Consider the following 14,765-nt stretch of genomic DNA (forward strand, 5'->3'; position numbering starts at 1 on the left):
GAGCCTGTTGTTGTTATTGGACCCATTACAAATAACTAGCTTTAAACAATGTATTTTTTCGATTAAGGGACTGTGTTCTCTAAGGGTTGTGCTGAAAATTGTGAGAATCTTTGGTTGGTTTGAGATTCCAAATAGTTTTTTCTTCCAATAACTCATACATTCATAACATTGTGAAAATGATTTTTTTTTTTTTTTTATCAGTGATTTACCTTTAATACCCATGATCCATCTTTATCCCTTATCTACCCTGTGTTTGGTTTCAAATCCCATTCTGTCTTGCCTTTGTTTTTTTAAGGACTGGCAATAGTGACATGGGAGTAGGACTTTTAATCAAGTTGGGGCTTAACAGCAGCCTTAGTGCTCACATACATGACTGTAAAATGGACCTATCCAGATTCTGTAAATATAAAAACAGCAAAAACAGCAAAAAAAAAAAAAAGTTATGCAAGCTCATGCAACAGAAAATTCAATGGAGTGAGATGAGATGTGCTCACACACACGATCACACAGACACTATTAATTTAAGATTTTGTCTGCTTCTCCCACACTATCTGTATCCATTAATGCCATGTCTGCATTGTAAATAATGCTAGCTTTTTCCAAGCAATTAAATATCTCATTCACACAAGTTTCAGCCTTGATCGATCTGAACAGGTGGCTTATTACAGCAATATCCATCCAATGTTTGAACTTGAAAAAATAAAACCTCCCTAAATCCCTATGCAATAAGAAGGAACTGCAAACCAGCAGTGACTGTCCCCTTGATCTTGTTATAGGAGCTGTGATTTGTTGTTATATGTAGCTAAATGTAAAAATAGCAATATAATATGGCTGAATACAACATGGTATGAATGCATAGGTTGATGTGTGCCCTGGCAGCTGGTTGCTAAGGCTACATTCTGTTTCACTTCACTTTCACACGATTACACTGGCGGGTTGTAGGCACTGAAGATAAGGCACCCCTGAATGGATTTCCAATCAGGTGCAGTGGGACTAATCCCATCGCTGATAAGCCATCACAAAACTGAGGTGTCGTTCAATGAGAAGAGGCTCATGGGCACACCAGCTGTCTGCTGCCACATGCTTCTGACCCTCTGAGCACTCCATATTAAAAACTTAATAACACATATCCGTTATGCTGGCTTTGATCCTAATCTTTTTTGTCCCTTTGTTCCATTCTTTGTTCGTTCTATGCCTGAATTGCATAATTATGAGTCACTACTGAAAGTCAAATTCAGAAGTTGAAAACAACATAAAAAAAAAAAATCTCACTGCTGAGGTTAGAAAGCTGTTTGTCCAAATAGAGAAGATGGACAGTTTTATCTGAAGTGTTCCCATTTCAGTACAGTCTCTTCTCTTTTCTCTGATGACATTAGTTCACCTGATCCTGTCGATGTCAGATTCTTTGGAGTCAGGCCTTTTATCATTGGCACTTAGAGGACAGAATGTGAGGCATGAAGACTGAATTTAAAAGGAGGTTGTGATTCAGGAGCACCCCTGAATGTATTATTTTCTGTTTTTAAAACTACACAGAAAGAGGAGTGCCATAAAAAGAAGTGTATCAAGCTCTCAGGCTTATTCCTACATCTTGACATAAATCTGTGTAAATGCCTCTATTTATTGACTTGCTTCACACTAAATATGGTCTGGGAGAGAATGGAACAAACAGTCTCCACTTGAATTAATGTTATTGTTACACATAGCCACATGCATTTATACATGTTTAGATATTCTTAATGATGGTCAAACCAGTCCTTGAATGGGATTCCAAAGGTTCTGAATGTATTTACTTTGCAAAACTTGGTGATATACATTGTTCTTACAATCTGTTAGATTGTAGTGCAGGACTAATTTTGCAGCAAGCCCAATTTAATATTAAGCAAGAAGGACAGGCTTAAGTACGAGCACAGAATCATCCATCCAAGACAGAAAACGTTGTATGTATAAAATGTGCATACTCTGTATAAATGTATAAACTATTTGTAAAATATTTAGAATACATTTATAATCAGCCTGCAGCAAGAAATACATTGGCATACCTGCTTTATGGTTACTGTGCCTGCTGTGCCTGTGTTTCACTTCCATTTATTGACTCCCTTTGACTATATACAGTACACATTCAAAAAAGCAGCTGTGCAGTCAAACCTCCCTGTCATATTGTCATATTGGCTCACTCTCACATAACATTTTTAACATTCACACGATCATCTCAGAAATTGAGGTTTCCTTGCAAGCATAATTAAATTAAGTAAAAGAATATTTTATATACAGAATATCACAAAGCTGAGTACACCTCATATTTTACCAACCATTTTAATATATCTTCTCAAGGGACAAGAGTATAGAAATGATACTTGGATATATTTTAGAGTAGTCAATGTGCAGCCTGTATAATAGTACAGATTTACTGTCCTCTGAAAAAAAAATTAAATACATCCATTATTGTCAAAATAGCCAGCAACAAAAGTGAGTACACCCAAAGTGAACATGTCAAAAATATTTTGTGTAAACACCGTTGTTATTTAGCACTGCCTTAATCCTCCTGGGCATGGAATTTTTCAAAGCTGCACAGGTTTTTGATGGGATCCTCATTCACTCCTCCATAATGACATCATGGAGCTGCTGGATGTTAGACACATGGCGCTTCTCTACCCTCCACTTGAGGATGTCCCACAGGTGCTCAATAAGTTTCAGGTTTGGTAACATACTTGGCTACTCCATCACCTTTAATTTCAGCAAGGCAGTTGTCATCTTGGCGGTGGGTTTGATGCTACCACCCCCATGCTTGACTATAGTCAAGACACAATTCTTTTTGGTACTTTTCTTGCATCGCCACACATGCTGGACACCATCTGAGCCAAACAAGTTTATCTTAGTCCCATCAGACCAAGGACATGGTCCCAGTAATTCATGCTATTGTACAGGTTGTCTTCAGCAAACAGGACAGGGTGACGGCCATGCAAAACGACTTGTTGTAGTGGACCTTCCTCTTGTGCAAGCTCTAAGGCAATGCTGGCAGCACTCATGCATCTGTTTTTTAAAGAAAGCTTCTGCACCTGACGCACAGCACGAGGAGTCCATAATTATATCTAAGTTCATAGTTATATCTAAGGTCTGAATACAAATGTGCGCAGTTTTGGATTTATCTGCTGCATACACAGTCTTAACTTTTAACTCCTAGCCATGCGTAACCGCAGATGTTAGATCAAAGAAATTCTTGTGTTCACATAGTGAAGCACAGTGAAACTTCATCTTCTCTATAATCAGTTAAGTGAACACTAATCAAGCATGTGACCAAATAAAACTATTTGTAAACTGTAAATTGATTCACTTATGTCTCAGTGCTCAGTCCTACATCTGGCAGTGCTTTAATGTGTGCATCTGGATGAGCAGAAGGATATGTTTTCCAAGTTGACAACAAACCAATTTCGTAAATCACTCTGAATAATCTTGTGTGACGAATGGCAGAATATAGATCGAAATGTAATTGTTTTTCAGTGCTTCAGAAACATAGCATGCGATCCACTACTATTTATAAAAAAGTACTGAAAACCTCCATTTATATACCTCTCTTTATATCTCTTTATATTTATATATACACCTCTCTTTATATCTCTTTATTTTTATATATACCCTTTCTTTATATCTATCGTTGTCCCTCTAATAAACTAATTTCTAATCCTGTCCATCGCCGTTACTCCCAATTATAATCTCAGCATCTTCAGCTCTGCTACCTCCAGCTCCACCTCCTGTCTTTTACTCAATGCCACTCTCTCTAAACCATACAACATCGCAGGTCTCACCACAGTCCTATAAACTTTCCCTTTCACTCTCACAGATACTCTTCTATCACAAATCACTCCTGCCACTCTTCTCCATCCACTCCATCCAGCCTGCAGTCTTTTCTTCACTTCTCTAACACACTCTCCATTACGTCGCACTGTTGACCCCAGGTACCTGAACCCCTCCACCTTCTCCACCTCTTCTCCCTGCAACCACACCACTGTACATGTACTCTGTCTTACTCCTACTGACTTTTATTCCCCTTCTCTCCAGCGCATACCTCCACCTCTCCAGGCTCTTCTCAACCTGCTCCCTACTCTCACCACAAATAACAATATCATTCGCAAACATCATAGTCTATGTAGACTCCTGTCTGACCTCGTCTGTCAACCTGTCCATCACCATTGCAAACAAGAAACCAGTCTGTCGTTCCTTCTGCACACTTCACTGCTGTCACACTGTCCTCATATATGCCCTGCACCACCCTCACATACTTCTCTGCCACACCTGACTTCCTCATACAATACCACAACTCCTCTGTCGTACGCTTTCTCTAAATCCACAAACACACAATGCAACTCCTTCTGACCTTCTCTGTACTTCTTCATCAACATTCTCAAAGCAAATAATGCATCTGCGGTGCTCTTCTCGGCATGAAACCATACTGTTGCCCACAGATGGTCACCTCTTCTCTCAGCCTGGCTTCCACTACTCTTTCCCATAATGTTTTACCAACCTCTTTCTCCTTATGCTCTCCTGCACTTCCTCATTCCACCACCATGTCTCTTTGTCTTCCTTTCTATTTCCAGATGTCACATCTAGTACCTTTCTAGCTGTCTATCTGCCCAATCATTCAGAACCTTTTCACCACCAACGAGCCCGTCTGACCTTTTCCCTGCATCTCACACTACAGTCTTCCTCCTTCAGTCTCCACCATCTTATTCTTCTTTCAGTCTTCACTCTCCTGCTCTTCTTCTTCACCTCCAAAGCCACCCTACAGACCACCATCCAGTGCTGTCTAGCTACACTGTCCCCTGCCAACACCTTACAGTCTCCAATCTCCTTCAGGTTGCATCTCCTACATAGAACATAGTCCACCTATGTGCACCTTCCTCCACTCTTATACGTCACCCTATAATCCTCCTTCTTCTAAAAATACGTGTTCACCACTGCCATTTCCATTTTTTAGCAAAATCTACCACCATCTGCCCTTCCACATTCCTCTCCCTAAGACCATACCTACCTATTACCTCCTCATCACCTCTGTTTCCTTCACCAACATGGCCACTGAAGTCTGCCCTTCACCAATCGCTCTTTCCTAGGGACACCTTCTACTATCAGAAACTCTCTTCACCTCCACTACACTCTTACTAAACTCTTCTCTCAGGATCACCCATACACCATTTCTCTTTCCATCCACGCCATGATAGAACAGTTTGAACCCCCCACCTCCAATGTTCCTAGCCTTTCTCCCTTTCCACTTGGTCTCCTGGACACACAACATGTCCACCTTTCTCCTCTTTATTATATCAGCTAACTCTCTCCCTTTACCAGTCATAGTACCAACATTTAAAGTACCCACCCAAACCTCCACTCTCCTCAACTTCTCCTTTTCCTGCTGTCTCTGTAGATGTCTTCCTCCTCTCCTTCTTCTCCCAACAGTAGCCCAATTTCCACCCATAGTACCCTGTTGGCTAACAATACCTGTGGCGGTCTGACCCGGGCCTCAACCGATCAGATATGAAAGTCTGATTCGTGATCCGCATATTTGATTTGGCACGTTTTATGCTGGATGACTAAAAATGCACTGGCTTTTGCAACCCTAATGGCTGAGAATTGTGTATTCTATTGGGATAAAATGAAATCAATGCAATACCAAAAGACAAATCTGATTTTGTCTGATTTTGGCAGATAAACCTTTTAGTTTTGTGAGATACTGATCAAGTCATTCTCTCAAAGCATTCTAAATTTCAATAGTCTTCACAGCATTATAAAAATTATTTCCCTATCTTATTTGTTGTTCTTTAACCATTCAAGTGTGATAATTAACAAACTGACAAAAACAAAGATCATTACAAAATGTATTAAAAGGTTTAACACTTTAAAGTGAATCAGTTGTAAAATCTCAGTGTTATTGATTTATTTTTTTGTTCAAATACATTTCGATAACACGATTACCTGTCACATTTTACTTAAGATGATGTTGCTTTTTCTTAGTTTTTGTGTACTGTTTTAACTGTCTGCATTTCATTGATGCATGTTAATTATCTTAGTTGTGGTTCATTTAGACGGAGGAGAGTCAAAGCACACTGTGTTCTTGTGGACAAATGAATTTTCACACCTCTTTCACACCTGCAGTAAGTACTAAGTAACTAACAAAATGTTTAAACTTAGATACCTCTGTTTGCTATGAAGTCAAACAATAGTACAGATTATAGGAGTCTTTTTAGTTCAGCAGTGTATGATTTCTAATGCTTTAATTTTCTGCTCCATTTAATGTTTTTTGTTCTCTTTCACATGGAGGATGAGAAAGATAGGATAATCCCTCTAAGCTTTTATGGCACGTTAAATTACAAGTGGGCGTTTTTTTTGTACTTCTGAAAACAAACGCTCATTAACAAGTGAAACGAACTTTTGGGTGGCTAACATTGGTGTCTACAGCTTACATCAAAGTGTGTGGTAATTTCTTTATTTGTTTAGGGAAAAAAGGTAGCAGAATAATTGGGTGAAGTCACCAGAAAGACACATTTTAAAATAGAATAATTAAAAATAGGTACAAAATCTCTGCTAACAAGCACTGTGGAAAAAGTTTTAGTGAAAATATAGATATGGCATATTTCATACTATAGCAGACAAGTAGTGGAGCTTTGAAGGTGTTTGAGTGTGAATTATAATAATAATATTTTTTTAAACCAACACGCTCTCCAAAAAATGAAGTATGTAAGTAGGTAAGTTGCTAATTGACTAAGTGACTTACTAACTAACTGACAAACGTCTGCTTTAATTTGCCAGCTTAATTTACTTTTTTTTTTTTACTTAATTTGCTTAATAGAATTTTGGCATATGTTTTTCTGGATTATGTTCATGAATTCTCTAATGACTAAAATGTTTTAACACAGAGCCCTGAAAAAATGCTTATTGCTTACATTAAGCTGCCTTCTTTTCAAATCTTTAATGAGTTCAACATGCAAATATTGCTTAACTTACCTTTACTTTATAATATTACATATATTAACTTTCCACTCAAATAAGATCAAACAGAACCTGGAACATTTTACATAAATTTATCAAGAGGTCTTTCTCTTCAGTGATGCTATTTACAGTACACTTGTGTTACCAGAACCTCAGGGGGCATTTTAGTTGAAATTGTTATAAATCAGTGAGGGGATCAGAGGCTCATTCTTGATTACAGAAAAATGTCAGACCTGGACTATTATTCAGTGCATTCTTCATTGTAATATTCTGCTCTGCTTTCACTTTATTCATTTGCATTTCTTTAATGATATTTATATTCAGACAGAGGATATTTATGTTGGACAATAATTAGTTTTTGCATACTGTATCTGTTTGCAAATCTGTCAATTATTATAATGACAAAGAAAACCTGTTGTCTTTTTAAAAGCTTGCTTAATCTACTAATGAAAATATTTATCTATGAAATATACTGTGCTCCATTTTCAATAAGCTGAACTCATTCATGATTATTTTAATATTGTCATTGCATTATTACACAACACTTTCACAAACAGTTACACAACACATCTCACCATATTTTATTATTTTTAATATCTTACTATTCATTTTTATTAAATATCATGTGATAACTGCAGACTGGGGAAATTCAGAAATTCCTTTCTGAATTGCCTCTTTCTCAAAAGACAAAATATTTAGAAGTTAAGATGACATTTGTTTTCATTAATAAACAGATTGATCTATAGGTAAATGTGAATAGGTTTAGGCATTGCATGGACAGATTTAGAGATATTGTCTTTAAAGAGAACCACAATTGTTTACTAAATACCCAAATTCAGGGAGTCACGGTTTGATTTGACCAAATTTTGCACTTTGTTCTATCTGCTGGAATCTCCTTTCACTGCCCCAGTGTACAAAAGACTGTGCTTTCTCACAGATAGTAGAACGTTCTGACATCTTTTAGCATACATTAATAGAAGATGTGGCTCTGTTTCCTTCTGTATACTGTGTTAGACATATTAACACTTGGTCAATATCTAAAGCTTCCGACTAAGAATAAACACTTTTATTTTCACACATTTCCTCAGTGATATTGACATTGTATTAAGGGCAGTGCAGGGTAGGTATTTGGCTGTCTAGTAGTCTGTGTGGTCTTCAGTAATTAACAGCTTCTGGCATATCAATTCCATTAGGCATGCTGCACTGCATGGCCTGAGCCCCACTGCCCATGCACCTCTGTACGTATTGACCCAGTGGGAGAGAGACACACACCTACAAGAGGCAGACAAGGAGACAAACTCTTATAAATAACCCTAAATGGTCCTCCTTTACTATTTCACAGAGAGAAAATCAGAACAGCAAAACAAAACCAAACAAGCCATCCGTTTAAGAAGTGCTACATGAAGAAGCTGTACATCATATTTTTTGTGTATTGCCTGTACACAAATTGTGGGTAACCATTCTTACTGACTTAAAGGTATGGTATATTGATTAATTCTTCAACTAAGCCCACCACTTGTATGGGGTATGACTATGCTGTGTGAATTATACTTTCAGACTTATTTATTTATTCAACCTCAGTAAGTATTTTATCCTTATAAGCTCCATGTTGAATTTGGAGCCTATCAGTGGAACACTGGACCATAGCAAGGATTAGAATAGGTCTAAAATTATAGCTCTACCTTCTGCTAAGGTCCACATACTTTTACTGACAACAATAATAATACATCCAGTGTAGTTCACTTCCTTTTTCCACATTTGCATTTCATAAACACAAGCAGTAACAGATACTGAAATAAATGGTGGTGCTGACTCAGTTCAGGAGAAAGTTAATGTTATAAAAAAGTGTGATAAATTGCTTAATCATGGACTAGTTTGCATATTCATTGAATCATTGTGATCATGATTTGCATATTAAAGCATGTTCCACAACAAATGGTGACTTTCTGAAGACATAGAATAAAATAATAATTGTATTATAGAAAAAAGAATAATTGTCATTACACTATGACAATGAAGAATGTATACATTTATAATATAAAATCAACTATTTGCATATTTACTAAATTCTTAAATATCAGGAATACTGAGAAAAGGAAGCAATTACAATAAGCAGTTATTACAGCTTGCTATAATTGTTTGAAAATATGGTCAAACCATAATTATGGACTAGTCTTTGAAAAACAGTAGTGATACAGCATAGATGTAATCCATGTGCACACATGATAAATGATTGGTCATTTGGCCAAATAGCAATCAGAAATGGGTCATTAGGAACAATGTTGATAGGCAATAAGTTATTGGGAACATAGGCAAAAATCAAACTGCAGGTGGGTTGACTGAGTGTAATGTGATGTAAATGGGAGACTGTAGAAATGTTGTTAATCTCAGTTTGAAAGATTTTCTCTTAGAATGACTCTGATGGTTTTTTTTTTTTTTTATCAACTCACTAAAGAGACCAAATCAATAGCAACAGTCGCTAAGTTAGCATAATGCTGTGCACCTGAAGAAATCACAGAGGATAGGGCAAAGCATACATGCTTTATGTTCACGAGATGCTTGAAACACCTATAAAAGTCCATGTTTTTTTTTCAACCTTTTTATCAGAAAAAAAAACATATCTAGGGGCACGACTAGGAACATTTTCTAGCCTCTGCTTTCTGTCAGATAACTTTTATCTTGTAAAAAAAAGTCATAAGGTGCAGGACATAGTAGGAGATCATGCTGTAGAGATAAGTTTCAACCATCCATGGTGCAGATGAAATAATCAAATCTGACTGATAGATTAAAACAGAAGGGAAGGAAAAAGTTTAGAGATTTTAGGTTTAGAGAAGTAGCATAGTCCTGAGACCTCAAAACTCGCCAGATGAAATACAATCTGCAGGTTTCATTAAAGCATATTAGTATAGCAAATGTGTAGGTGTCAGTGTGTTACCTGCTGTTTTTAATTCATTCCGGGAGCACTGCATAATAGTGCTCTCCATTCAGCAAGGGTTTCAGGGCTGGAAATGTCATATCATTTGGCATTTCCACTCTCCACAGGGTGTGAAAGAGAGAGCAGCTTAATTTTTTGGCACTATATTAACCATGCCATTACCTGCCACTTATATACTATATATATCTGTGTCTGTGTGTGTGTGTGTGTGTGTGTGTGTGTGTTTGTGTGTGAATGAGTTAATGTAAGAAAGTGTAAAGGAATTTCTCTCCAGCCAGTATAGATTGATTTTGTATTTAAAATAAATAAATAAATAAATAAAAAAATAATAATAAAAAAAAAAATAATAATAATTGTGCTGTAAGTGCCTATCTCTTATCTGTCCTGTCATTATACTCAAGCCAAAGGCCAAATTAACCTCAATTATGGAAATGTTAGAGTATTTCTAATCAGTCGTACTGATGACCTCAGGTGACTGTCTACCCATATTGATCTTGTTAAGATAAATGAATGTGTCAAAGTTTATGTGCTGTGGGCATGCTGTGCTAAGAGAGGGAGAGACTTGAAAAAAATGTGACACTCATTAGTTAAAAAAAGAATCCAGGAATAATGTCACTAGGATTGTATATGCATATATTGAGTCCTCCTTGTTATTACTTCCCATAATCCAGATTTATTTCATCAGTTTGTCTGTGAAACCTACCTCAGACATGATTTGTAATGGATGGAAAATCAATTTTCCTCACAGCTCATTGATTTGCACTCTTAACAAGTTCAAATTTGATAAGCCAGCTATATCACATAACATCAGCATTAGTCTTTATTTTAATTTCTTCGGCATACTTTAAATGCTGTATCTATACTGTATCAGCTCTGCATCATGATCTAAGATGGTTTTCAGAGTGTTGGACTATCTCATTCCAAAAATTCCCACAATAGGGTCTGGAGCCACCATGGTGAAGAACAGGACAAAAATGGCTACTGAAGGTAAATAAGTCAATGAAACAACTAGCCAGGTATAGTAGCAAAGGCATAATGAAGTGTCAGATGTAGATGAAGAGAAGGATGGCAAACTGGAGAGAGAGAGAGAGAGAGAGAGAGAGAGAGAGAGAGAGAGTAGTGCTAAGCTGTGTTTAATCACTGTGTTGTTGTGTATAATAGAAATGTTAGCACCAGTTAATATACTGCCCATCTCCATGAATATTTCTCCACACCCTGACATTGGGTAAACTTTGGGTAAAAATACACATAATAATGTATGTATATATATATATATATATATATATATATATATATATATATATATATATATATATATATATATATATATATATAATTGCAAATATTAAATATTATTGTTTTCAATTTGGTTGTCAATGAATATCATGTCTTTTAGAAGGTAATTCTATATGTTTTATCAAGGATGTTGCCTTGTCAGGAGTGGACAGTAAACACTTTGATCACTGAATGCAATGAATAGAAAAGTACATTGGCCCTTCACTGCGTTTATCCAACCCTAAATTTACTTAAGAGGTATTAATTGTAATAATATAGCTATCATTAATGGAGATTATCCACAGTCGAGATTGTGATCTCCTCTTTTGATCTGAGTACTTGAATTGCATATTGAGAGTAAAATTACACATACATTGGTCAGTGCTCTGAACTGCCCTATCTGGTCTTGTCATATTGATTGAGCTATCTGATTTACAATAGCTATTGTGGGCAGTTGTAATTGAGTTGTGCAGAGACCTAAAATAAAGTGTTGGCACATCGGTAAATGGACAGAGTGGGCTGAGAGCCATCTGAGTAATGTGAAAGGACCCAAGGTTGGTCATTGTGGATGAAAGTGCTTTATAGACATAAAGAAAAAAAAACCCACTTTATATACAAATACACACTGCTCCAGGGACGTTAGACCTGATAAAACATATGTGATGAGTTCTGGCCTAATTGTTACCAGAATGGTGTTGGCACTTTACAGCAGTGACCAAAGCGTAATCAGAAAAATTAATGCACAAATACAATAAGTATTATTATTATTAATTATTATTATTATTGTTATTGTTATTAATAATAACAATAATAATAACACATTATACACTGCAGTGTATAATAATTCATTATACTGCATGGGGCCTAATAATTAATTAACAGTGTTGTGTAAGAAATCAAGATTATGAAGCTAAATTCTGCTTACAAAAATCTAAAAATCAAATCTAATATTTACCTGCTTTCATTTTGGTACCGATATTACTTAATTCAGAGATAATGCATCTTGCCTGTGGTTTAGAGTGGGGTGTTTTAATTGGACTACCCCATAGTGCAAAACAGCAGTAAAGCACTTTAAAGAAGCAGGGCAATAATTTTGCTAGCCAACTAGATTCCTTATTCCTCAGTCAATTATTTTACTGGAAATTTTTATTTGACTTTGAATTTGAATTTCCAGAGGAAATACACTTTCTAAAATAATTTTTAAACTGAATTTAAACCTGCAATTATGCATATTTAATATGAAATGGCATAATCCTTCCAAAATTGGGAAGTACCGAAGTACAAATACTTTGTTTCTGTACTTAAGTAGAATTTTTCTGGTATCAGTACTTTACTTCACTATTTTTTCAACCTACTACTGGTGTATAATTTCTTAGCTATCATGCACCAGAGACTTAGGCTAGGCTTTGAAGCTAACAACGAGTACGTCAGAAGGCAACAAAAAGTATAGGGCTAATGTGGATGAGACAGAAGGAGTTAGTGATGTAAACATGACTGAACACACAGAGACATTCCTGATCAACTGATCATCATCACCTTTCTCAGCTTGTTGGTTGTTCAGCCTGGATAAATTCATCAAGTAACAAAATTAGAAGCTTTTCCGTATTAATAAATTAATATGATGTGAGGTGCAGTTACCAGCATGACACTAAAACAAGTATTAGTATTGGCTACTTTATACTAAAGTACATGTCAGAACTTCTTTATTTTAACTTGAGTAAGAAAGTGTAGTCAGTACTTCAACTTTTACCAGACTCTTTTAAAACATGAGTAGCTGTACTTCTACTTGAAAGTGAAGGATCTGTGTACTTTTGCCATCTCTGATTCCTGGGTTTTTAGATATCTAACCATTTTCCAATAGACTGGCCACTCCATATTCATTTATTCATTATTTTAAAATGCAGACTAATTCACACACTAATTCACATACAGGGGCAATCACAGCCACTATTCTATTTTATTTTTTAAAATAACCACTCATGGTTCTATTTAGAAATGATGTTACAGTTAAATCCCCTGAACTTTGGACCTATGTTGATGTTAATATTAGAGCTTTTGGTTGTATTGCATAGACATGATCATAATTAATGTAATATTGTGACATCCTTTAATTTGGGATAGTTGTGGGATTTGCCTTTAAGCTTCTGGCATTCTTAACAGATGATTAGAAAACAACCCACAATATTCCTTCTACTCATTAAAAATCAATATATAGACCCTAAAGCAAGGTTAACTGTGGAAAGGAAAATATCCCTGGGATGACATGTAAAAGGCAGCAGACTCAAAAGAGAGCCTTCTTCTCGGCAGTGTGGACATAAAAAACGCTACTCCTTTACAACTGTAACAATAAACATTCTTCAACCCTTTAATATGTTGAAAGTGATCTTCAGTATGAGTAAATGTGCCAGTTTGTGGGATCAGCATAGGACATTTATTATGATATTTTAATACAAATCATGGTTCATGCTCAAGGTAAAGGTAAAAATGACAACAAAACAGTTTGCTAAAGACATTAAAATGTCCTTTGCTGAAACCCCCCCCCCAAAAAAACAGTTTCTTTGCTGATTCACAAATGTAACATTTCTTAACCATCCTGATATGTAATGATTTCATGAAATCAACTGAAGTTTAGTGCCTCAAGCTAGGTGCTTAATGCATTTATATGTTTCTGTCAGCGTGAATTACTTGTGAAGACTCTCCTCTCTATCTTTTCTGTTATGATCTCACTGCAGGTTGACAAATGCGAAAGTGGTGCAGGTGTTTCGCATTGCAGTGGCAGACACGAAGGCTTTAGTCATGAATGACAGATGCAGTGATTTGTCTGCCTGGAGAAGTGTTTGAGTCAGTGAGTAATTGGCAGTGGGGAAACAAAAGGGTGAGAAGCAGAATAAAAAAAAATCCATCCAATTAATTCTGGAATGCAAAATGCAAGTGAATACTATTACCATGCGTATGTGTGCATTATACATAAAGTGCTTTCATTTGTAAAATGGTGTGTAGACTACCACAACAAAAATATATTTTGAATCCAGCTTGTGTATATATAGCTGAAGAACCAATTTTTAGATATGGCAACAGAATGCAAGAGAGTTCTTGAAAGGTTGCAGGGCTATTTTGCTGTCTTATTGTGGTCTCTTTTATTTGTGTCAGGTAGTTGGCACACACAATTGTCATAGCCTTCCATACTGTTCCATCTCAAGTGATTTCATTCCTGTTGATGGGATTAGAGATCACTCTGTGGGAGGATTTAATGGAGGCACAAAAACATTTTTTTTTTAGATTTATGATGAATGCTAAATGTTTGTCTTATAAATGATGTGCAGTACTTTCAGTGCAATAAAATGTGTCTACTTATTATATAATTAATTCAAATAAGATTGGTTAACACCATACAATAACAGTACATTAATAATCATGCACTAGTACTTGAATTTACCCATTTAAATGTGAACTAATTATGGGTTAGCATGTGCTAATCACAAACATATGCCATATATATATATATATATATATATATATATATATATATATATATATATATATATATATATATATACAATATTTAATAGCTGGTAAATGA

Source organism: Silurus meridionalis, chromosome 13 (genome assembly GCF_014805685.1).
Source record: "Silurus meridionalis isolate SWU-2019-XX chromosome 13, ASM1480568v1, whole genome shotgun sequence".
In the NCBI taxonomy this organism is placed as follows: domain Eukaryota; kingdom Metazoa; phylum Chordata; class Actinopteri; order Siluriformes; family Siluridae; genus Silurus; species Silurus meridionalis.